The 27,878-nt window shown below is 41.0% G+C and overlaps 1 pseudogene; it reads left to right on the forward strand.

Annotated features, from left to right (window-relative positions):
* Positions 1–50: 50 nt before the first annotated feature.
* Positions 51–27,878, forward strand: LOC124024595 (annotated as a pseudogene).

A 27,878-nucleotide genomic window follows, 5' to 3' on the forward strand; every position in this document is an offset into this window, starting at 1 on the left:
TGCGTGACGTATAATGGACTGGACGGGACACTTCTTCAGGAACAGGCGCCAACTCTTACAACCACCTCGGTAGCCTGCTAGCCAACATAAAACTGAAAGATTGATTCTTTAGACCATGTTATTGTACATTAGCTAATCTCTGTGCTGTTAACGCAGTTCATTTGACATATCAACTGGTTAACTTTAACCTATTTTGCTTGTTCAATTTGCAAAGTTGTTAAATATTGATACTGAGCCTAGCACTAGGCTAGTCGCTAATGCTAACTAGCTAACATCCCGGACCATGAGTTCACTAAACTACTCCTCCCCTGCTAAAGAAGAGGTCTGCTGTATGCAGAATGAAGCTTTGGGGCTAAACATTGTCGTGAAAGAAGAAGATGATGTTATTGAGGAAGAACATTTTAGAGAGGAAGAGGATGCTCTCGCAGAAGAGGTGAAGAAGGAAGACGTTTTGAGAGTGAAAGAGGAGGAGACAGCATATCTGATTAACACCAGTGAGTACTGTCTTCAACAGGGACACAAACTATGCAGTTGTTGAACTAATGTGGGGTTTTAAGGGACATTCTACTGAAGTTCTACACTTGAATATGTTATTCAGTACTTTATAAATTGTTAAAGGGTCAATCTGCCTTTGGTACATATATTTTTGGATCTTTTAAATTAGATTTATTAAATTCTCCACGTGGTCTACATTAAAGTGCATCTCATCTAGTATAACAGGCTTTTAAAATGCAATATTGGAGCATAATTTAAACTTTAATTATCAAAGGGACGCAAAAAGGCACCCATTTTGTGGAACTACCCTTTAACATTTGCATTTTAGGGCCTGTTTAGAGCGACTAATGCCTCGTCTAAGACCCTATGATTTTAATAGAAGGTCATAAGTTCACTATCTGTTTGATGTTCTTGTTCACACAGGAGAGAGACATGACTATCGTGGATCCTCTGGGGGGCCTCAACAACATCCTGATGCTGACGAGGAAGAGAAGAGTCTCTCCAGATCAGAACACCAGATGGTACAGCTTGGTCTGGTCTAGCATACAGCTTGGTCTGGTCTAGCATACAGCTTGCTCTCTCTGGGTCTGGGCTGTGTTTCTGTAAAGCACTTTATGACAACAGTGACATTAATGATATGCGTCTGTGTCCCCTCTTTATGGTTACCAGGACAACACTAGCTCTTCCTCTCTCCCGGAGTCCCCATGTCGGGTCTCTCCCAGTAGCAACTTACTGCTGGGTATGAAGAGATTGTTTGTGCTGCTGGTGGACTGCAGGAAAACAACGGGGCTGAGTGAAACAGTGAGAGGTGGAGAAGAGAAGAAAGCATCAGATTTGACTGATCTAAGTAAGTGCTGTAGTTTAGTTTGAACAAATAAAATAGATCTGCCCACTGGTATCTGTTACCAGGACAACCAGCAGAGTTATGTTAGTTGACAGGAAGATAGACTGGTGGATATGGATGTTATGAATATCATAACACTGAAAAAGGATTCTGCCAATGAAAAGAGAGAAACCAATAGACCATATAAAACCTTGATGAAAGTTAGTTTTAGAGAGAAAGTTTCAAAATGAACCAATGTAAGGTGCTTGTTTTCCAGAAACCTTCCCTAAATACATTATGGCTGTTACATTGCCTGTCCCAGTCATCCCCCCTCTCTTTACTAGACTCTAGAAGAGGCAAACTAAACCCCAGACACTTCAATGTGGTCTGTATTGCTTCATTAACATTTGATCTACAGGACTTGTTAAACTGGCAAATATATATTTTAAAACAAGCTTCTTTTTTTGTTGTCTTGGCCTCCATCTCTGTAATGGACAAAATTAAATTAATTTCCTACTTTATCAGGTCAAATGAAGCCTGAACTCCAACATACAGACCTTAACAGAACATGGTTGAATATATATATACTATATAGACCTTAAAGAACATGGTTTAATATATATATACTATATAGACCTTAATGAACATGCTTTAATATATATATACTATATAGACCTTAAAGAACATGGTTTAATATATATATACTATATAGACCTTAAAGAACATGGTTTAATATATATATATACTATATAGACCTTAAAGAACATGGTTTAATATATATATATATATACTATATAGACCTTAAAGAACATGGTTTAATATATATATATATATACTATATAGACCTTAATGAACATGGTTTAATATATATATATACTATATAGACCTTAAAGAACATGGTTTAATATATATATATATATATATACTATATAGACCTTAAAGAACATGGTTTAATATATATACTATATAGACCTTAAAGAACATGGTTTCATTTGGAAATTATTAACTTTATTGATTTCATGTGTAAATGACGCCAGTGTGCTGCTAACAGTTTAGTTTCCTCCTCTGTTCCCATACTGGACTCAAACTAGTGATCCTCTACTTCTCAACACACGTGACCGTCCTCCTTGATAATGAACTCTATTCAGAGTGCTAGAGCCACACACTCACTACAGCACAATAAGGGGTCTGTGTATTTAACAGATGCTGAGATCAGAAACAAATCAGTCCCTTTGTTGCTCTGTTTCAGAGCTGCTTTCTGAGGAAGGGAAGCCTTTTCAACTCTAAAGGTGTGTTTGGCCATTTAGGCTGCAACAACGATACAGTGGAACCCCCTGATCTGTTGTTTTATGAAGGGTCACCTCCCGGTACCCAAACAGCTCGTCCCATCCTGGGATTTTTATCTTGTGCTTGAGGCCATTTCTGCTGTTGGAGCCGCTGGAAAGAATAGAAATGAGATTTATCTTGTTTAAAACCTTTTTACTTTAGCCATTACATCCGTATAATGAGTTCCACCCCCGTACCTTCATGAGGTTCTACAGCAAGGATCTGACACCTCCAGAGGGCTTGATGGCTCAATCCACCAGAGGTATGGCTACATCATAGGCCTTGTTCAAAGGCATCTTTGTTCAAGAGATCTGTAATGCAGCATGTTGTGGTGATGTACCTTCATGAGGTTCTACTGACTGGACATCACTACACATACGGTGAGTAGAGTGGGGACCTGCGGGATGATCCTGTCTAGACTTGGCATCAGAGAGTATATGAGCTCTATGGCTGTTGACTATATCCCCAAAGTGAGAGACTAACAAGTCATTGAAATAGAACGGAAGGTTACCTAACAGAACCCTGATTCTATAATATTCACCAGGTTACCTAACAGAACCCTGATTCTATGATATTCACCAGGTTACCTAACAGAACCCTGATTCTATAATATTCACCAGGTTACCTAACAGAACCCTGATTCTATAATATTCACCAGGTTACCTAACAGAACCCTGATTCTATGATATTCACCAGGTTACCTAACAGAACCCTGATTCTATGATATTCACCAGGTTACCTAACAGAACCCTGATTCTATGATATTCACCAGGTTACCTAACAGAACCCTGATTCTATGATATTCACCAGGTTACCTAACAGAACCCTGATTCTATGATATTCACCAGGTTACCTAACAGAACGCTGATTCTATGATATTCACCAGGTTACCTAACAGAACCCTGATTCTATGATATTCACCAGGTTACCTAACAGAACCCTGGTTCTATGATATTCACCAGGTTACCTAACAGAACCCTGATTCTATGATATTCACCAGGTTACCTAACAGAACCCTGGTTCTATGATATTCACCAGGTTACCTAACAGAACCCTGGTTCTATGATATTCACCAGGTTACCTAACAGAACCCTGATTCTATGATATTCACCAGGTTACCTAACAGAACCCTGGTTCTATGATATTCACCAGGTTACCTAACAGAACCCTGGTTCTATGATATTCACCAGGTTACCTAACAGAACCCTGATTCTATGATATTCACCAGGTTACCTAACAGAACCCTGGTTCTATGATATTCACCAGGTTACCTAACAGAACCCTGATTCTATGATATTCACCAGGTTACCTAACAGAACCCTGGTTCTATGATATTCACCAGGTTACCTAACAGAACCCTGATTCTATGATATTCACCAGGTTACCTAACAGAACCCTGGTTCTATGATATTCACCAGGTTACCTAACAGAACCCTGATTCTATGATATTCACCAGGTTACCTAACAGAACCCTGGTTCTATGATATTCACCAGGTTACCTAACAGAACCCTGGTTCTATGATATTCACCAGGTTACCTAACAGAACCCTGATTCTATGATATTCACCAGGTTACCTAACAGAACCCTGGTTCTATGATATTCACCAGGTTACCTAACAGAACCCTGATTCTATAATATTCACCAGGTTACCTAACAGAACCCTGATTCTATGATATTCACCAGGTTACCTAACAGAACCCTGATTCTATGATATTCACCAGGTTACCTAACAGAACCCTGATTCTATAATATTCACCAGGTTACCTAACAGAACCCTGATTCTATGATATTCACCAGGTTACCTAACAGAACCCTGATTCTATGATATTCACCAGGTTACCTTTCACACATGGAAGAATAACATGTACTTAGATGTGAAGATGGGAGCGACTATGTCCCTTATATAGGAAGTGGAGTCGTCTGCTATTTGCTGTTTCGTGACAGATGTTGTTTGATTGGATCTCCCTAGACTCCGCCCCTAACGAAGAGAGTACAGTGCCTCCGGAAAGTATTCAGACCCCTTGACTTTTTCCTCGTTTTGTTAGATTACAGCCTTATTCTATAAACACAATAGCCCATACTGACCTTATTCTATAAACACAATACCCCATACTGACCTTATTCTATAAACACAATACCCCATACTGACCTTATTCTATAAACACAATACCCCATACTGACCTTATTCTATAAACACAATACCCCATACTGACCTTATTCTATAAACACAATACCCCATACTGACCTTATTCTATAAACACAATACCCCATACTGACCTTATTCTATAAACACAATACCCCATACTGACCTTATTCTATAAACACAATACCCCATACTGACCTTATTCTATAAACACAATACCCCATACTGACCTTATTCTATAAACACAATACCCCATACTGACCTTATTCTATAAACACAATACCCCATACTGACCTTATTCTATAAACACAATACCCCATACTGACCTTATTCTATAAACACAATACCCCATACTGACCTTATTCTATAAACACAATACCCCATACTGACCTTATTCTATAAACACAATACCCCATACTGACCTTATTCTATAAACACAATACCCCATACTGACCTTATTCTATAAACACAATACCCCATACTGACCTTATTCTATAAACACAATACCCCATACTGACCTTATTCTATAAACACAATACCCCATACTGACAAAGCAAAAACATTTTTGTTTGATATTTTTGCTAATTAATTTTTTTTTTATACAAAACTGAAATATTACATTTACCTAAGTATTCAGACCCTCTACTCAGAGCTCTGTTCAAGCAACAGGTTCTGCTCTGGAGCAGGTTTTCATCAAAGATGCCAACGACATTTGAGTAAAGCCAGTGTGTCTGTATGTGGATGACTCAACACTGTACACGTCTGCTACCACGGAAACTGAAATGACAGCAACACTTACAAAGAGGTGCAGTGAGTTTCAGAATGGGTGGCAAGGAATAAGTTAGTCCTAAATATTTCAGATTACCTTAAATTACATGGCCTACTATGCTAATTCTGTAGCAGGTATTGTTAGAGGGGGGTAAAGAAATATTTTGTTGGGGCGCCAGGCAGGTATTAACCCTAGTTATTAAAGTTAGTTATTACCTATTATAACATTATTATTAAATATTATTAAAACTGAAAGGATGAGAGTAGAATAGAGTAGCGCTTCCAGACACATTCTAAACATGGAGTATAAAGGAGGCCTGTAGCATCTAATGATGAAACATTATGGAGTCTTAAAGGAGGCCTGTAGCATCTAATGATGAAACATTATGGAGTCTTAAAGGAGGCCTGTAGCATCTAATGATGAAACATTATGGAGTCTTAAAGGAGGCCTATAGCATCTAATGATGAAACATTATGGAGTCTTAAAGGAGGACTGTAGCATCTAATGATGAAACATTATGGAGTCTTAAACGAGGACTGTAGCATCTAATGATGAAATATTATGGAGTCTTAAAGGAGGACTGTAGCATCTAATGATGAAACATTATGGAGTCTGAACTTCTTATGGCTAACATTCCGCTGAAAAGGCAGAGCGCGAAATTCAAAAATATTTTTTGAAATATGTAACTTTCATGCATTCACAAGTGCAATACACCAAATTAAAGCTTAACCTGTTGTTAATCTCCCCATCGTGTCCGATTTCAAAAAAGCTTTACAGCGAAAGTACACCATATAATTATGTTAGATCAGAGCCTCGTCACAAACACACACAGCCATATTCCAGCCAAGGAGAGGAGTCACAAAAAGCAAACATAGAGAAAATTAATCACTAACCTTTGATCTTCATCAGATGGCACTCATAGGACTTCATGTTACACAATACATGTATGTTATGTTCAAAAAAGTTCATATATATATCCAAAAATCTCAGGTTACATTGGCGCTTTATGGTCAGTTATGTTGTGCCTCGAAAAAATCCGGCGAATTTTCAGAGATCCACATCAAGTTACAGAAATACTCATATTAACTTTAATAAAAGATACAAGTATTATGCACAGAATTATAGATATACTTCTCCTTAATGCAACCGCTGTGTCAGATTTCAAAAAAGCTTTACGGAAAAAGCAAACCATGCAATAATCTGAGTATGGCGCTCAGACACAACAACAAGCCATGCAGATACCCGCCATGTTGTGGAGTCAGAAATGGCGTTATAAATATTCACTTAGCTTTGATGATCTTCATCAGAATTCACTCCCAGGAATCCCAGTTCCACAATAAATGTTTTTTGTTTGTTTGATGAAGTCCATCATTTATGTCCAAATACCTCCTTTTGTTAAAGCGTTTGGTAAACAAATCCAAACTCACTAGGCGCGGGCAAGTCCAGGTGAAAGTTCAGATGAAAAATTCAAAAAGATATATTACAATTCGTAGAAACATGTCAAACGATGTGTAGAATCTATCTTTAGGATGTTGTGAACATATCTTCAACAATGTTCCAACCAGAGAATCCTTTGTCTTTAGAATTGCAATGGAACGCAGGTCACTCTCACGTGTAAGCGCGTGATCAGCTCATGCTACTCTGGCAGACCTCTGGTTGAAACAGCGCTTATTCCCCCCTCCTTCACAGTAGAAGCCTCAAACAACATTCTAAAGACTGTTGACATCTAGTGGACACCGAAGGACGTGCAATATGACCCCAAAGACAATGTATATTCGATAGGCAATGAGTTGAAAAACGACAAACCTCAGATTTCCCACTTCCTGGTTGGATTTTTCTTAGGTTTTTGCCTGCCATAAGAGTTCTGTTATACTCACAGACATCATTTAAACAGTTTTAGAAACTTCAGAGTATTTCTTTCCAATATGCATAATAAGATGCATATATTAGCTTCTGGGCCTGAGGAGCAGGAAGTTTACTCTGGGCACGCTTTTCATCTGAATGTGAAAATGCTGGCCCCTATCCCAAACAGGTTGGAGGACTGTAGCATCTAATGATGAAACATTATGGAGTCTTAAAGGAGGCTTGTAGCATCTGATGATGAATTACTATGGAGTCTGATGCTTTAAAGGAGAAGTTTACCCAAAATCCAGAAACTCCTAAGTGATTCCAAACATTGAAACTAGTCCCGTGGATTCTCTCTCCCTGTAGTGCTGTACTGAAACGGCTGCAAAAACGTGACTCGTGACGTTGATGGATGCGGGCCTCTCTCTGCTGCTTTGCCAGTTAATTTGTTATTTTATTACAGCTATGGCCTTTGTCTTTCACCTGGAGTTGTTTATTTATGTCTGAGAAAGAAAAAAAACTTCAACATATACAAAATAAATTCAGCAAAAACAATTACGGATCTTTTTCAGGACCTTGTCTTAAAAAGATTATTTGTAAAATTCCAAATAACATCACTGATCTTCATTGTAACGGGTTTAATCACTAACCTTTGATAATCTTCATCAGATGACACTCAATACATTTATGTTTTGTTCGATAATGTGCATATTTATATCCACAAATCTCGGTTTACATTGACGCCATGTTCAGAAATGCCTCCAAAATATCCAGAGTAATTACAGAGAGCTACGCCAGATAACAGAAATACTCATCATAAACTTTGACGAAAGATACATGTTTTACATATAATTAAAGATACACTGGTTCTTAATGCAACCGCTGTGTCAGATTTTTAAAAAATGTTACGAAAAAAGCATACTATGCAATAATCTAAAACGGCGCTAAGACTTTCTCCGCCATGGAGTCAACAGAAATACGAAATTACGTCATAAATATTCCCTTACCTTTGATATTTCATCAGAATGCAGTGCAAGGAGTCCGAGTTCCACAATAAATCATTGTTTTGTTCCATAATGTCCATTACTAGTGTCCAATTAGCTACTTTTGCTAGCACGGTTAGTTCACATGTCCAAAAGCTGGCGCTGGTCCAGGCGAACTCGGACAAAAACTTCAAAAAGTTATATTCCAGGTCAAATAAACTGGTCAAACTAAGTAGAGAATCAATCTTCAGGATGTTATTATCATATATATCCAATAACGTTCCAACCAGAGCATTCGTTTTTGTCTGCAGAGTAATGGAACGCGATATCAACAGTAATGTGCGCAACCAGGAACGGGCATTCTGACAGACCACTGACTCATTCCCCTTCCATCAAGTCCCACATCACACGAGAGGCTTCATTCCACGTTCTACTGACTGTTGACATCTGTTTTCTATCCAATCGTAATAATAATATGCATATATTAGCATCTAGGACAGAGTAGGATGCAGTTCATTATGGGCACGCAATTAATTCAAGTGAAAATGCTGCCCCTTATCCCTAACAGGTTTAAACGCTGTTTCCCGTGCTTGTTCAATGAACCATAAACAATTAATGAACATGCACCTGTGGAACGGTCGTTAAGACACAAACAGCATTGCAGATGGTAGGCAATTAAGTTTACAGTTATGAAAACTTAGGACACTAAAGTGGCCTTTCTACTGACTCTGGAAACACCAAAAGAAAGATGCTCAGGATCCCTGCTCATCTGCGTGAACGTGCCTTAGGCATGCTACAAGGAGGCATGAGGACTGCAGATGTGGCCAGGACAATAAATTGCAATGTCCGTACTGTGAGACACCTAAGACAGCGCTACAGGGAGACAGGATGGACAGCTTATCATCCTCGCAGTGCCAGTGTAATAACACCTGCCCCGGCTCGGTACAACCGAACATCACACCTGCGGGACAGGTACAGGATGGCAACAACAACTGCCCAAGTTACACCAGGAATGCACAATCACTCCATCAGTGCTCAGACTGTCCGCAATAGGCTGAGAGAGGCTGGACGGAGGGCTTGTAGGCCTGTTGAAAGGCAGGTCATCACCAGACATCACCGGCAACAACGTCACCTCTGGGCACAAACCCACCGTCACTGGACTAGACAAGACTGGCAAAAAGTGCTCTTCACTGACAAGTCACGGTTTTGTCTCCAGGGGTGATGGTTGGATTCGCGTTTATCGTCGAAGGAATGAGCATTACACCGAGGCCTGTACTCTGGAGCGGGATCGATTTGGAGGTGAAGGGGCGGTGTGTCACAGCATCATCAGACTGAACTTGTTGTCATTGCAGGCAATCTCAACGCTGTGTGTTACAGGGAAGACATCCTCCTCCCTCACGTGGTACCCTTCCTGCAGGCTCATCCTGACATGACCCTCCAGCATGACAATGCCACCAGCCAAACTGCTCGTTCTGTGTGTGATTTCCTGCAAGAGCGGAATGTCAGTGTTCTGCCATGGCCAGCGAAGAGCCCGGATCTCAATCCAATTGAGCACGTCTGGGACCTGTTGGATCGATCTTAAGTTTGCTGAAAATAAACGCAGTTGACAATGAGAGGATGTTCTTTTTTTTGATGAGTTTAGTTTGGCGAGGGGGATTTTTTTTTTGAATTTTAGACTAATGCTGAAATATAACAAATTTTGGAAAAGTTGAAGGGGTCTGGATCCTTAATGAATGCACTGTGTGTGTATACTGAACGAAAATATAAACAACAATTTCAACAATTTACAGTTATTTTGAGTCAGTCATTGTAAAGGAATAAATTAGGCCATAATCTATGGACTTTACATGACTGGGCAGGGAGCAGCAATTGGTGGGCCCTTGAGGGCATAAGCCCACCCATTGCGGAGCCAGGCCCAGCCAATCAGAATTCGTTTTTCCCCACACCTGTCAGGTTGATTAATTATCTTGGCAAAGGAGAAATGTTCACTAACAGGAATGTTTCCCTCTCACCCCTCTCACCCCACCCTCCCTCTCACCCCACCCCCCCTAAGTTTTAGATGCACTATTGTTAAGTGACTGTCCCACTGGATGTCATAAGGTGAATGCACCAATTTGTAAGTCGCTCTGGATAAGAGCGTCTGCTAAATGACTTAAATGTAAATGTAAATGTAGGAATGTAAACAAATTTGTGCACAATATTTTTGAGAAATAAGCTCCTTTGCTTATGGAAAAATTCTGGGGTCTTTTATTTCAGTTCATGAAACATGGGACCAACACTTTACATGTTGTGTTTTATATATTTTGTAGCAACATCTACCACAAAATTATTTTTTTCTTTACACAAAATATCATGACATTTGTGATAGTCAAAATGTACAAAATTTGTGAACGTCTAAATAAAATAAATTGTCGCAGCGGGCATTGTCATGGAAATTCATCATACTGAGAGAGACTTTGTTATTTCTTCAAACAATCATTTTTAATTTAATATTGATTAATTATTGAAATAATGAAGCTGTTGACCCCACACTCTTGAGTATGTTGCTGAGAGCTTAACCTTGAATGAAAAACAGAGCTCTTATAAATGCTTAGTCAGGGCTGGTTCCACCCCTCCCATGCTGATTGGGGGGCATCACAACCCATCCTGGGTTCATCCTGTGGTCATCTGCACCTGGTGTTGTTTTAACCCCTCAACCTGGCTGTAGGTTTTTTATCAGTAAGTCATGAATCAATTGTCAGCTCAAGCTCCAGAGGCCCAACTCAGTCCCATAGACACAGATGAGAGAGTACCCATCAAAGCTGTTCGATGTTCGATAAAAAGTATTACAAGGTGCACCTGTGTAATAATAAAGCTGTTCAATCAGCTTCTTGATATGCCACACCTGTCAGGAGGATGGATTATCTTGGCAGAGAATAAATGTTAACTAACAGGGATGAAAAAAATTATGCTTTCTTTTGTTTCAGCTCATTAAACATCCAACACTTTACATGTTGCGTTTATAATTTGTTTATTGTAGTTACTATCAGTTTTAGGAACATCTTTCCAAATATTTCACCTTATTTTTTACTTTACCCAAAATATGACATCAGCGATAGTCAAAATGTTGAAAACCTGTGAACGTCTAAATAAGAAATCGGTCCATTTAAACAGCAGGTGTCAAACCCTTTCAACAACTGAGAGATGTTACTGATGTGCTTTGTGTCTTTGATGTAAAAACCAAGTTTTTGACTATCACACAAAATTACTTCTTTAGTTATTTTATGTTTAACTTCTTGCGTCGAGCAATCCCGTATCCGGGAGCATAATCACAGCCTCAAGCTCATTACCATAACGCAACGTTAACTATTCATGAAAATCGCAAATGAAATGAAATAAATATATTGGCTCACAAGCTTAGCCTTTTGTTAACAACACTGTCATCTCAGATTTTCAAAATATGCTTTTCCACCATAGCTACACAAGCATTTGTTTAAGAGTATTGATAGCTAGCACATCATTAAGCCTAGCATTCAGCAGGCAACATTTTCACAAAAACAAGAAAAGCATTCAAATAAAATCATTTACCTTTTCACCAAGCGGGCACCTGGTAAATGTAGTCTCTTATGGTCAATCTTCCAATGATATGCCTACAAATACGTCACAATGCTGCAGACACCTTGGGGAAACGACAGAAAGTGTAGGCTCATTCCTGGCGCATTAACAGCCATATAAGCGCCCCCTATATCGAAGAAGTTAAGGAAGTGTGTAGGTCGCATTCTGTATCATACAGCTATGAAAGTTATATATTTAGAACTTCCTGCTCGATTGGAATCCAGCGACGTCTGTGTCCTAGAACTGTTTAGTTTGTGTTCTGACTTGTAAAACAGGATGACTAAAATAAGTAGTGTAAACATATCAGTAATTACCAGGAAGCTCTACATTTGTTTTAAAATCATACTAAGATTGTTAAAACAGAGAGATCTGATTCGGATTTACTCTCGTAACACTGTTGTTTCATCATGTGGAGGTTTCATTTGGGTCTCTATTTTTTTTAACACTGTCTTTGGCAGGAGAAAGACCAGACTCAGAGGAACCAGAGCCAGGGATGTCCAAACCAGCAAGAAGACACCAGTGTTCCCAGTGTGGAAAGCGTTTTAATGATTTGGGGAAGCTGGAACGACACGAGAGAATACACAGAGGGGTGAAGCCTTACCACTGCTCCCAGTGTGGAAAGGGTTGTAACAATTTGGGGGCGCTGAAACTACACGAGAGAATACACACAGGGGAGAAGCCTTACCACTGTTCCCAGTGTGGAAAGAGTTTTAGCCAGGCAGGTAACATGAAAATACACGAGAGAATACACACAGGGGAGAAACCTTACCGTTGCTCTCAGTGTGGCAAGTGTTTTATCCTGCTAGGGGCCTTGAAGCAACATGAGATAATACACACCGGGAGAAGCCTTACCACTGCTCCCAGTGTGGGAAGAGTTTTAATCGGTTACACTCCCTCAAATATCATGAGCGTATACACACAGGGCAGAAACCTTACCACTGCTCCCAGTGTGGAAAGACTTTTAACCATTTAGGGAATTCAAAAATCATGAGAGAATACACACAGGAGAGAGACCTTACCACTGCTCTCAGTGTGGCAAGTGTTTTAACCTAATAAGGTCCCTGAAACATCACGAGAGAATACACACAGGGGAGAAGCCTTACCACTGCTCCCAGTGTGGGAAGAGTTTTAACCAGTTAGGGAGTCTGAAAAGACACGAGAGAATACACACAGGGAGAAGCCTTACCACTGCTCCCAGTGTGGAAAGTGCTTCAACCAGTCAGGGGATCGTAAAAAACATGAGAGAATACACACAGGGGTGTTGCCAGTGTGAAAAATGTTTTAAACAGAAAAGTTTCTTGGAACAAAAATGAGAGAATACACACAGGGTAGAAGTTTTACAAATGCTTAGACTGTGGGAAGACATATTTCTCATCACAGTCACTTAAAAGTCACGTGAGAATCCACACAGGAGAGAATAATTACTTCTCCCAGTGTGAATATTGATATTTAACATCACATTATTCTGGTGTGTAGATTTATATTTTACATCACATTGACTTAAAATTCATCAGAGAACGTACACAGTGCTCCAATTGTCTTATATTGTTGATTGAGAATGTGTTTACCTGTTTTTAACGTATGAAATTGAATTGTACAAAGTATACGTAAACATATAGTTGTATGTTTTTATTGGAAAATATGAATTGAATATGGAGTATATAGAGTAAATCAGATTCCATGTGTTTAAATGGTCCTTTTTTAAACTCTGACTGTGTGTGTTTATCTGGGCTGTGTCATTTGTCCAGCACTACAGATAATCAAGTGATATTTGGATGTGATGCATTTGCTCCATTGTTGACATTTACATTGTTGGCCCACTGATGATTTAATGACATTAAAATGTTCACAGTGTCTGTAATGCAAAATGTTAATTGTATGTGTCCACATATCTGAGTATGTGACTAACCTTGTGAAACTGACCTATTATAATCTCCTGTTCCTGGGAGTATCATCCTGCGTTGCAAACCAGCTGCATCTCCGTCTTTTGTATGAATAAAGTCCCTCCCAGGAACAGGAAACTATAAAGATATGTGCTAATCACTCAATGCTTCAGGAATTCAGACTGTCTACACTGCGCTGTGTAACTCTGTTATTCTCTCTGAGCTCAGAAATAAAGAATCTTGGTTTGACTTGGACTCCAGCAGATCCTTATTTTATAATATCCACCACAATTCTCCCACGGATTGCTGTTTATCATTGTCTCAATGAAGAGTTCTTTGTTTTATTTTCCTGGGGTCATTTACAAGCCTCCCACTGGTTGAATTAACTTTGTTTCCACGTCATTTCAACAAAACAAATCTATGTGGTGTTTGATTATTGTGGAAAACTGATTGGATTTGTAAAAAGCCATGAACACAGGTATTTTTATTTTCACCGAACTGGCAACCTAAATCCAATGACAGGGGACATTTTGTGTAGTAGTAGGACTGCTACTTCCTACCTGACTGGTAATAGGACTTCACTGCTACTTCCTACCTGACTGGTAATAGGACTTCACTGCTACTTCCTATCTGACTGGTAATAGGACTTCACTGCTACTTCCTACCTGACTGGTAATAGGACTTCACTGCTACTTCCTATCTGACTGGTAATAGAACTTCACTGCTACTTCCTACCTGACTGGTAATAGGACTTCACTGCTACTTCCTACCTGACTGGTAATAGGACTTCACTGCTACTTCCTATCTGACTGGTAATAGGACTTCACTGTTACTTCCTACCTGACTGGTAATCGCCTTCCGGTTCCGGTTGGAGCGAGTGGTCGCATCTGCACTTCGCTCCCGCGGGTAGTATAACTTTTTCATTATATTTCATTATAGCACAACGGTTTGATTTGTCTAATCTTAGCAATTTCTTCTCAGCTAGCTACATAGCCGTCTTTGTATCAAAGATAATTGCGTAATTATCGTATTTCGCCGTCCTAACGTAGTCTTCACTAGCCAGCTAGCTAACATCCACTGATTAGCTGCACTGGAGAAACTATTACACTCAACTGAACGACTTGATTAGTGTAGTGTTAGCTAGCTACATAGCTGTCTTTGCTGCCTTCGTATCATCGTATCCAAGATAATTGTGTTGTTTAGGTTTAGAGTGTGTAGAGTGTGTAGTCTTAGAGTGATTATCTTAATTTACCGAGGTTAGCTAGCCAGCTATTTGTCGTCCTTAACGTAGGAGACTCTGCTAGCTAGCCAACGCTAGCCAACGTCTTCTGTATAGAACTCAACTACCCGGTCGCATTCACAGGTAGTATCACATTTTCACTTCATTTCATTACAGTACAACGGTTTGATTTGTTTGATCGTAGCTAGCTACATAGCTAGCTACATAGCCGATAATCTTTGTATCAAAGATAATTGTGTAGTCTAGAGCGATTTTCTAGGTTCGCTAGCCAGCTATTTGTCGTTCTGTCTCCTCACCACGCGCTCTTCACCACTGGTGTCCCCCAGGGCTCTGTTCTTGGCCCTCTCCTATTCTCGCTATACACCAAGTCACTTGGCTCTGTCATAACCTCACATGGTCTCTCTTATCATTGCTATGCAGACGACACACAATTAATCTTCTCCTTTCCCCCTTCTGATGACCAGGTGGCGAATCGCATCTCTGCATGTCTGGCAGACATATCAGTGTGGATGACGGATCACCACCTCAAGCTGAACCTCGGCAAGACGGAGCTGCTCTTCCTCCCGGGGAAGGACTGCCCGTTCCATGATCTCGCCATCACGGTTGACAACTCCATTGTGTCCTCCTCCCAGAGCGCCAAGAACCTTGGCGTGATCCTGGACAACACCCTGTCGTTTCTCAACCAACATCAAGGCGGTGGCCCGTTCCTGTAGGTTCATGCTCTACAACATCCGCAGAGTACGACCCTGCCTCACACAGGAAGCGGCGCAGGTCCTAATCCAGGCACTTGTCATCTCCCGTCTGGATTACTGCAACTCGCTGTTGGCTGGGCTCCCTGCCTCTGCCATTAAACCCCTTCAACTCATCCAGAACGCCGCAGCCCGTCTGGTGTTCAACCTTCCCAAGTTCTCTCACGTCACCCCGCTCCTCCGTTCTCTCCACTGGCTTCCAGTTGAAGCTCGCATCCGCTACAAGACCATGGTGCTTGCCTACGGAGCTGTGAGGGGAACGGCACCTCAGTACCTCCAGGCTCTGATCAGGCCCTACACCCAAACAAGGGCACTGCGTTCATCCACCTCTGGCCTGCTCGCCTCCCTACCACTGAGGAAGTACAGCTCCCGCTCAGCCCAGTCAAAACTGTTCGCTGCCCTGGCCCCCAATGGTGGAACAAACTCCCTCACGACGCCAGGACAGCGGAGTCAATCACCACCTTCCGGAGACACCTGAAACCCCACCTCTTTAAGGAATACCTAGGATAGGATAAGTAATCCCTCTCACCCCCCCCCTTAAGTTTTAGATGCACTATTGTAAAGTGACTGTTCCACTGGATGTCATAAGGTGAATGCACCAATTTGTAAGTCGCTCTGGATAAGAGCGTCTGCTAAATGACTTAAATGTAAATGTAATAGGACTTCACTGCTACTTCCTACCTGACTGGTAATAGGACTTCACTGCTACTTCCTATCTGACTGGTAATAGGACTTCACTGCTACTTCCTACCTGACTGGTAATAGGACCTCACTGCTACTTCCTACCTGACTGGTAATAGGACCTCACTGCTACTTCCTACCTGACTGGTAATAGGACCTCACTGCTACTTCCTATCTGACTGGTAATAGGACTTCACTGCTACTTCCTACCTGACTGGTAATAGGACTTCACTGCTACTTTCTACCTGACTGGTAATAGGACTTCACTGCTACTTCCTACCTGACTGGTAATAGGGCCTCCCTGCTACTTCCTATCTGACTGGTAATAGGACTTCTATTTATACAATCAATCAAGCACATTTTTATGGCCTTTAAAAAAAATCTCAGCAGTGGTCACAAAGTGCTTTTACAGTAATCTGGCCCAGAGAATCCTTGGACATACAGGGCACCATTGCTCCTGCCATCTCATTCTCCCTGTGTGATGTCATATCCTTTTCCTGTTAAGGCACTTGACCAGCTGAGTGCAGGTGGGCTCTCCTGTGAACATGGGTAAGATAGCATAACGTCCTGTAGGCAGTATAGCATAACATTCTGTAGGCAGTATAGCATAACTTCCTGTAGGCAGTATAACATAACTTCCTGTAGGCAGTATAACATAACGTCCTGTAGGCAGTATAGCATAACGTCCTGTAGGCAGTATAGCATAACGTCCTGTAGGCAGTATAGCATAACGTCCTGTAGGCAGTATAGCATAACGTCCTGTAGGCAGTATAACATAACATTCTGTAGGCCGTATAACATAACTTTCTGTAGTCAGTGTAGGCAGTCTCCACAGACGACCCTGGGTCTCGACCCTGCCCTGTGCAACTGGGTCCTAGACTTCCTGACCGGCCGCTCCCAGGTGGTGAGGGTAGGTAACATCATCTCCACCCCGCTAATCCTCAACACTGGGTCCCACAAGGGTGCGTTCTCAGCCCTCTCCTGTACTCCCTGTTCACCCACAACTGAGTGGCCATGCATGCCTCCAACTCAATCATCAAGTTTGCAGACGACACTACAGTGGCCTACAGGGAGGAGGTGAGGGCCCTTGGTGTGTGGTGTCAGGAAAATAACCTCACACTCAATGTCAACAAAACAAAGGAGATGATCGTGGACTTCCGGAAACAGCAGAGGGAGCAGCCCCGTATCTACATTGACGGGACAGTAGTGGAGAGGGTGGAGAGTTTTGAGTTCCTCAGCGTACACATCAAGGACAAACTGAAATGGTCCACCCACACAGACAGTGTGGTGAAGAAGGCGCAGTTCAGGAAGAAGAAATTCGGCTTGCCACCAAAAACACTCACACACTTTTACAGATGCACAATCGAGAGCATCCTGTCGGTCTGTATCACCGCCTGGTACGACATCTGCTCCGCCCATAACCGGAAGACTCTCCAGAGGGTAGTTCACCCCGCTATCATCCAGAAGGCGAGGTCAGTACAGGTGCATCAAAAGGGGACCAAGAGACTGAAAAACAGCTTCTATCTCAAGGCCATCAGACTGTTAAACAGCCATCACTAACATTGAGTGGCTGCTGCCAACATAATGACTCAGCTCCAGCCACTTTAATAATTGAAAAATGGATGTACACATCATTACCACTTTATATATAATGTTTACATACCCTACATTACTCATCTCATATGTATATACTGTACGCTATACTATCTACTGCATCTTGCCACCTTGATGTAATTAAATGTATCACTAGCCACTCTAAATAATGCCACTTTATATAATGTTCTCATACCCTACATTACTCATCTCATATGTATATACTGTACTCTATACCATCTACTGCATCTTGCCGTTCGGCCATCACTCATTTATGTAATTTTATGTGCATATTCGTATTCATTCCTTTACACTTGTGTGTATAAGGTAGTTGTTGTGGAATTGTTAGGTTATATTACTTGTTAGATATTACTGCATGGTCGGAACTAGAAGCACAAGCATTTCGCTACACTCGCATTAACATCTGCTAACCATGTGTATGTGACCAATAACATCTGCTAACCATGTGTATGTGACCAATAACATCTGCTAACCATGTGTATGTGACCAATAACATCTGCTAACCATGTGTATGTGACCAATAACATCTGCTAACCATGTGTATGTGACCAATAACATCTGATAACCATGTGTATGTGACCAATAACATCTGATAACCATGTGTATGTGACCAATAACATCTGCTAACCATGTGTATGTGACCAATAACATCTTATTTTCACACAACTGGCAACCTAAATCCGTTTCAAAGAAATGTAACGAGAAACTAGATGTTGAACTGAGGTCTGTGCCCAGTGGGCTGGTTTGAATAAGCGGCAGGTGTTGGATCAATATCCACATTAGTAGCTAAATTCCATATGTAATTTGCGACAGATTTTCATGTGAATATTCTCAAATCTGCATAAAACAATATACGCATTTTCCCACGGGAAATGTTTGCATAAAACAGGTTTATTGCGGATAAAAGTTTTTGCGTGATGACGTAGTGCACGGGAAAAAAATGTTTTCCTGTTGAATTCCCATGTACTGAATGAAAAATGCAAGTTTAAATGGGTTTCCATCGCATTTTCAACTCTACTGATGGTTTTGAAAAACCGTTGAGTTATATAGCAAAAGTCCTCTTGTCCCGTGCACTGTAGCCAGCAGCTCACAGATACAGTGCTAGTAGGCTACCTACATGATCAGATTATTATGGATGAGAGCGACATTATTTTATTTGTCAAATGGCAACCAAGCATCAATCATCATCATGTCACCAGATGAAGACCCTCAAAATGTATTGGAAAGGAGCATCAAGCTCAACACATGCACTTTCACCACCCTGTGAAGTTCATCATTTATTTAATCTGTAGCCTAATAAACTGCATGGTTTCTCAAATCGTAGTGGGAGACCACACAACATATCATCACGTGACTCCAAGTTAACTAAGATATTATCGTTATTAAATCAATATTTGCGCATAAAGGACCGCCACTTCTCGTTTATACATTTTTTACTGAAACAAAATGACCCCACCATGTCAAACGAAGTAACAAATCGTCTGTCGGCATTTAGAAAAGTGTACAGGCATATCCTGTTTCCATCAGCCCGGTCATTACTTTGGAAATGGTTGGATCAATATCCACCTTCATGATGTGGATGAAGCCTGATTTGGAATGTCTGTGTAGTTCTATATGATGTCATAATACACCCCTCCGATAATCAAGTGATATTTGGAATGTCTGAGTAGTTCTATCTGATGTCATAACACACCCCTCTGATAATCAAGTGATATTTGGAATGTCTGAGTAGTTCTATCTGATGTCATAACACACCCCTCTGATAATCAAGTGATGTTCACATGTGATGCATTTGCTCCATTGTTTACATTTAAATGGGAGGCCCACTCTGATGATGTATGTCTTACATCGTGGGGCTTTAAAAGAATAGTATGGTGACATCTTAGTGGGGCTTGAAATGAATAGGATTATTAATCAAAAACTCCGATAGCAACAATACACTGTGGCTTTGACTTCAAGAGAATGGGTGGTGGTGCTACTCTATAGGTAAAACTGTCCAGTATGAATGTTCAATACACACAATAGGTTGATCCGTTGGTGTAACGGATGTGAAACTGCTAGCTTAGTTAGCGGTGCGCGCGAAATAGCGTTTCAATCGGTGACGTCACTTGCTCTGAGACCTTGAAGTAGTGCTGATGAACAGAGTATTAACAGAAATGTGTTTTAACACGCTACCTATTCGTAGAAGTATTTATTCATCATCCACATATTAATTTTAAGCTTCCACGTCTGTGTACAGGAAAGTATTATTTGTAAGACGTAAGAGAAAATATATCAGTTTATTGTTAAATTATTATGACGTTCTTTCCAATACAAAAGTGTAGTACCTATTGTTTCCAAACTGCGTTACCCACTCCAGTCAGCAGATGGCGATGTGCGTCTATCAGGTGATGCTTCTTGATGACGTATAATGGACTGGACGGGACACTTCTTCAGGAACAGGCGCCAACTCTTACAACCACCTCGGTAGCTTGTTAGACAACATAAAACTGAAAGATTGATTCTTTAGACCATGTTATTGTACATTAGCTAATCTCAGTGTTTTAAACAAATTTCGGTTGATGTATCTACTGGTGAACTTTAACCTAATGTGCTTGTTCAATTTGCAAACTTGTTAAAGATTGATACTGAGGTTAGCACTTGGCTAGTCGCTAATGCTAGCTAGCTAGCTAACATCCCTGACCATGAGCTCACTGAACTACTCCTCCCTTGCTAATGAAGAGGAGGTCTGCTGTACGGAGAAAGAATCTTTCAGAATTAAAAAGGAGGAAGAGGAGGCTGTTATAGTTAAAGAAGAGAAAGAACCTTTTAGTGAGGAAGAGGATGCTATCTTAATAAACGTGAAGGAGGAAGACGTTTTGAGAGTGAAAAAGGAGGAGACAGAAGATCCGATTGACACCAGTGAGTACTGTCTTAAAAACAGGGACACAGACTATGCAGTTGTTGAACTAATGTGGGGTTTTTAATGGGCGTTCTTACTGTAGGAATTGTTAAATGGTCGATCTGCCATTGGTTCATATACTTTTGCGACTTTTCAATTAGTATTAGTATTGAATTAGTATTGAATTCTCCATGTGTTAGACATTAAAGTTACATTTACATTACATTTAAGTCATTTAGCAGACGCTCTTATCCAGAGCGACTTACAAATTGGTGCATTCACCTTATGACATCCAGTGGAACAGTCACTTTACAATAGTGCATCTAAATCTTAAAGGGGGGGTGAGAAGGATTACTTTATCCTATCCTAGGTATTCCTTAAAGAGGTGGGGTTTCAGGTGTCTCCGGAAGGTGGTGATTGACTCCGCTGTCCTGGCGTCGTGAGGGAGTTTGTTCCACCATTGGGGGGCCAGAGCAGCGAACAGTTTTGACTGGGCTGAGCGGGAACTGTACTTCCTCAGTGGTAGGGAGGCGAGCAGGCCAGAGGTGGATGAACGCAGTGCCCTTGTTTGGGTGTAGGGCCTGATCAGAGCCTGGAGGTACTGAGGTGCCGTTCCCCTCACAGCTCCGTAGGCAATCACCATGGCCTTGTAGCGGATGCGAGCTTCAACTGGAAGCCAGTGGAGAGAGCGGAGTTCCCCTCATCTAGTATAACAGTCTTTTAAAATTCAATATTGCTGTGTATGTTCTACTTAAAATATAAAAAAAGGCACCCATTTTGTGGAACAACCCTTTTACATTTGCATCACAAGTATTTTTTTAGGAAATCAAGATGAAATTTGCCATTTTAGGCCCTTTTTAGACATATTAATGCCTCTTGTAAGACTCTGTGATTGCAATAGAAGATCATAAGTTTACCATCTGTTTGATGTTCTCATTCACACAGGAAAGAGACATGACTATTATGGATCCTCTGGGGAGCCTCAACAACATCCTGATGCTGACGAGGCAGAGAAGAGTCTCTCCAGATCAGAACACCAGATGGTACAGCTTGGTCTGGTCTAGCATACAGCTTGGTCTGGTCTAGCATACAGCTTGCTTTATCGGCTTGGGCTGGGTTTCTGTAGAGCACTTTATGACAACAGTGACATCAGCATCCATAATGATGTGCATCTGTGTCCCCTCTTTATGGTTACCAGGACAACGCTAGCCCTTCCAGCCTCCCGGAGTCCATGTGTCGTGCCTCTCCCGGTCGCACCTTACTGCTGGGTATGAAGAGGTTGTCTGTGATGCTGGTGGACTGCAGGAAAACAACGGGGCTGAGTGGAACTGTGAGAGGAGGAGAAGAGATGAAAGGATCAGATTTGACTCATCAAAGTAAGTGCTGTAGTTTAGTTTGAACAAATACAATAGATCTGCCCACTGGTATCTGTTACCAGGACAACCAGTGGAGTTCTGTTAGTTGACAGGAAGATAGACTGGTGGATATGGATGTTATGAATATCATAACACTGAAAAAGGATTCTGCCAATGAAACGAGGGAAACCAATAGACCATATAAAACCTTGATGAAAGTTAGCTTTAGAGAGAGTTTCAAGATGATCCAATGTAAGGTGCTTGTTTTACAAAAACTTATCCTTAAAACATTACATTGCCTGTCCCAGTTAACCCCCCTATCTTTACAAGACTGTTGAACAGGCAAACTAAACTCTAGACACTGTTAATTAATTAACTAATGCTGAGGAAAGCTGTGATCAGGGAAGGATATTCAATAAACACAGCACTTAAAAATGACTGATTGGCTGAGAGAAATTGATGACGATAAAAATATTGTTTGGGCTGTTTTGTTAGACTTCAGTGCGGCTTTTGACATTATCGATCGTAGTCTGCTGCTGAAAACATGTATGGCTTTACACCCCCTGCTATATTGTGGATAAAGAGTTTTAAAAAAGCTAACCTTTATTTAACTAGGCAAGTTGGTTAAGAACAAATTCTTATTTTCAATGACTGCCTAGGACTGCCTTGTTCAGGGGCCGAACGACAGAGTTTTACCATGTCAACTCGGGATTCGATCCAGCAACCTTTTGGTTACTGGCCTACCGCTCTAACCACTAGGCTACCTGCCGCCCCAGAGCTACCTGTCTAACAGAACACAGAGAGTGTTCTTTAATGGAAGCCTGTACAACACAATCAAGGTAGAATCAGGAATTCCCCAGGGCAGCTGTTTGGCACCTACCTTTTTCAATCTTTCCCAACGACATGCCAACAACATTTGAGTAAAGCCAGTGTGTCTGTATGCGGATGACTCAACACTGTACACGTCAGCTACCACGGAAACTGAAATGACAGCAACACTTTCAAAGAGCTGCAGTGTGTTTCAGAATGGGTGGCAAGGAATAAGTCAGTCCTAAATATTTCAGATTACCTTAAATTACATGGCCTACTATGCTAATTCTGTAGCAGTAATTTTAGAGGGGGGTAAGGATAAAGTTTGTTAGTGCGCCAGGCAGGTATTAACACTAGTTATTAAAGTTAGTTGAATAGAATCCCTGTAGTGCTGTCCCGAAACAGCTGCAAAACATGACTAGTGACGTTGTGTGTGTTTTGTGTGACAAAACTGCATATTTGAGTGGCCTTTTATTTTCCCCGGCACAAGGTGCACCTGTGTAATAATCAAGCTGTTCAATCAGCTCCTTGATATGCCACACCTGTCAGGTGGATGGATTATCTTGGCAGAGAATAAATGTTAACTAACTAATGTTAACTAACAGGGATGTTAAAAATTATTGTAGTTGCTATCAGTTTGAGGAACATCTTTCCAAATATTTCACTTTATTTTTTACTTTACCCAAAATATGACATCAGCGATAGTCAAAATGTTGAAAATCTGTGAACGTCTAAATAAGAAATTGGGCCATTTAAACAGCAGGTGTCGAACCCTTTCAACAACGGGGAGATTTTACTGATGTGCTATGTGTTTTCAACGTAAAAACAAGTTTAGGACTTCCACTTAAAATGACTTATTTACTTATTTTATGTTTAAGGAAGTGTGTACAGTCGTGGCCAAAAGTTAATTTTAATTTTCACCAAATCTGCTGCCTCAGTTTGTATGATGGCAATTTGCATATACTCCAGAATGTTATGAAGAGTGTGCAGATGAGTTGCAATTAATTGCAAAGTCACTATTTTCTATGCAAAATATCAGAATCTCCCCCAAAACTGGAAGCTTCAAAAGGAGGGTGGTGCTTGGAATCATTGTTCTTCATATGTTACCCACGGTTACCTGCAAGGAAACACGTGCCGTCATCATTGCTTTGCACAAAACGGGCTTCACAGGCAAGGATAAGCTGCCAGTAAGATTGCACCAAAATCAACCATTTATCGGATCATCAAGAACTTAAAGGAGAGCGGTTCAATTGTTGTGAAGAAGGCTTGTTGATTCAGGTGCGGGATCGGGGCACCACCAGTACAGAGCTCAGGAATGGCAGCAGGCAGGTGTGAGTGCATCTGCACGCATAGTGAAGCAAACACTTTTGGTGTCAAGAAGGACAGCAAAGAAGCCACTTCTCTCCAGGAAAATCATCAGGGACAGACTGATATTCTGCAAAAGTTACATGGATTGGACTGCTGAGGACTGGGGTATTCATGTGTGGGGTTGCTTCTCAGCCAAGGGTGTGGGCTCACTCACAATGTTGGAACACAGCCATGAATAAAGAATGGTACCAACTCATCCTCCAAGAGCAACTTCTCCCAACCATCCAGGTACAGTTCGGTGATGAACAATGCCTTTTCCAGCATGATGGAGCACCTTGCCATAAGGCAAAAGTGATAACTAAGTAATTATTATGCAAGAATGGGCTGCCGTCAGTCAGGATGTGGCCCAGAAGTTAATTGACAGCATGCCAGTGCGGATTGCAGAGGTCTTGAAAAAGAAGGGTCAACACTGCAAATATTGACACTGCATCAACTTCATGTCATTGTAAATAAAAGCCTTTGACACTTATGTAATGCTTGTAATTATACTTCATCATTCCATAGTAACATCTGACTAAAATATCTAAAGACACTGAAGCAGCAAATTTTGTGGAAAGTAATATCTTTCATTCTCAAAACTTTTGGCCACGACTGTAGGTCGCATTCTGTATTATACAGCTATTAAAGTTATATATTCAGAACTACCTGCTCGATTGGAATCCAGTGACGTCTGTGTCTTGAGTGTCCTAGAACTGTTTAGTTTTTTGTGTTCTGACGAAAACAGAATGAATAAATAAGTAGTGTAAACATTGTCAGTAATTACCAGGAAACTCTACAACATTTGTTTTAAAATCACACTGAGATTGTTAAAACTGGCCTTAGGTTATTGAGGGATCTGATTAGAATTTACCCTCGTAGCAAGGCCGTTTTATCACGTGGAGGTTTAATTCGGGTCTCTATTTTAAAGAACACTCTTTGGCAGGAGAAAGACCAGATTCAGAGGAACCAGAGTCAGGGACGTCCAAACCAGCAAGAAGACACCAGTGTTCCCACTGTGGAAAGGGTTGTAACCACTTATGTGAGCTGAAACAACATGAGAGAATACACACCGGGGAGAAGCCATACCACTGCTCCCAGTGTGGAAAGAGTTTTAACCAGAAAGGAAACCTGAAAACTCATGAGAGAATACACATAAGGGATAAGCCTTACCACTGCTCCCAGTGTGGAAAGCGTTTTAACGATTTGGGGAAGCTGGAACGGCACGAGAGAATACACAGAGGGGAGAAGCCTTACCACTGCTCCCAGTGTGGAAAGGGTTGTAACGATTTGGGGAAGCTGAAAAGACACGAGAGAATACACACAGGGGAGAAGCCTTACCACTGCTCCCACTGCGGAAAGCGTTTTAACGATTTGTGGAAGGTGAAACAACACGAGAGAATACACACAGGGGAGAAGCCTTACCACTGCACCCACTGTGGAAAGTGTTTCAACCAGTCAGGGGAGCTGAAACGGCATGAGAGAATGCACACAGGGGAGAAGCCTTACCAATGCTCCCAGTGTGGAAAGGGCTGTAACGATTTGGGGAAGCTGAAACGACACCAGAGAATACACACAGGGGAGAAGCCTTACCACTGCTCGCAATGTGAAAAGATGTATAGCGAGAAAGGACACCTGAAAGCTCACGAGAAAATTCACACAGGGGAGAAGCCATACCAATGCTCCCAGTGTGGAAAGTGTTTCGCCTGGGCAGGGGATCTGAAAAAACACGAAAGAATACACACAGGGGAGAAGCCTTACCCCTGCTCCCAGTGTGGCAAGTGTTTCAACGGGACAGGGGACCTGAAAAAACACAAAAGAATACACACAGGGGAGAAGCCTTACCCCTGCTCCCAGTGTGGCAAGTGTTTTAACCAGTTAGGGGCCCTGAAACAGCACAAGAGAATACACACAGGGGAGAAGCTTTACCATTGCTCCCAGTGTGGCAAGTGTTTTAACCAGTTAGGGACCCTGAAACAGCACAAGATAATACACACAGGGGAGATGCATTACCACTCCTCCCAGGGCGCAACGCTTTTGCCCATTTTGGAAGCCTGAAAGAACATGAGACGCAGAGGAGAAGGCTTACAGAAGATTAGATTTTGGGAAAAGATGTTACTCATAACAATCACTTAAATGTCATTAGAGAATCCACACAGGAGAGAGAAATGACTTCTCTTAGCGTGTATATTGATATTTCACATCTCATTGACTCACATCTTATCAGAGAACATACACAGTGCTCCCATTGTCTTATATTGTTGCCTTATAATGTGTTGACCTGTTTTTACCAGATGAAATTGCTTCTTCCAATTATTGATAAACATGTACTGACTGTTAGAACTGTTCCATGGATTGATGAGGAATTTAAAAACTGTATGTTTGAAAGAGTTGGGGCAAAAGGAGTGGCTAATAAGTCTGGCTGCACATCTGGCTGGTTTACATACTGCAAACTGAGAAATGATGTGAACAAACTCAACAAAAATAATCAATTTTATTAGGAAGCCAAGATCAATGATATAAAGAATGATGGAAAAAAACATCATGAAAGAAAAGCAGTGCAAGTTATGAATTTTGTAAAGTTAGTGTGGGAGAGGTGGAACAATTGTTATCGATCAATAATGACAAACCTCCTGGCATTGACAACTTAGATGGAAAGCTACTGAGGACAGCCTTTACTGGTTCTAACAGCAGACCTATAAGCTGGCAGCAAGCTCTTAGCAACCTGTTGGAAAAAATGGTGTTTTACCAAATGTAATGCTATTTCTCTGTAAACAAATGAACAACATACTTTCAGCATGCTTATAGAGAAGGGCACTCAACATGTACTGCACTAACACAAATGACTGATGATTGGTTGAGAGAAATTGATAACAAGAAGATTGTGGGAGCTCTATTGTTAGATTTCAGTGCAGCCTTTGATATTATTGTCCATAACCTGTTGTTTAAGAATGTTTGTGCTATGGCTTTTCAACCTCTGCCATAATGTGGATTCAGAGCTGTCTATCTAATAGAACTCAGAGGGTTTTTAATGGAAGCTTCTCTAATGTCAAACATATGAAGTGTGATGTACCGCAGGGCAGCTCTCTAGGCCCTCTACTCTTTTCTATTTTTACCAATGGCCTGCCACTGGCATTAAACAAAGCATAAATAAACAGCAAACCTGGTTTCAAAAAACAGATAAAGCAACACATCTCCCCTATTTCACATAGGTAGTTTGTGTATATGCATTGATATGTAGTCTACTTGTGCCTTTTAGAAAATGTATGTAGTTCTGTTCTTGTCTATTGATGTTCTGTATTATTGTCATGCCATAGAGAGGCTTTTTATTCTCTATTTTGG

The sequence above is a fragment of the Oncorhynchus gorbuscha genome, unplaced genomic scaffold (genome assembly GCF_021184085.1).
Source record: "Oncorhynchus gorbuscha isolate QuinsamMale2020 ecotype Even-year unplaced genomic scaffold, OgorEven_v1.0 Un_scaffold_1944, whole genome shotgun sequence".
NCBI lineage: Eukaryota > Metazoa > Chordata > Actinopteri > Salmoniformes > Salmonidae > Oncorhynchus > Oncorhynchus gorbuscha.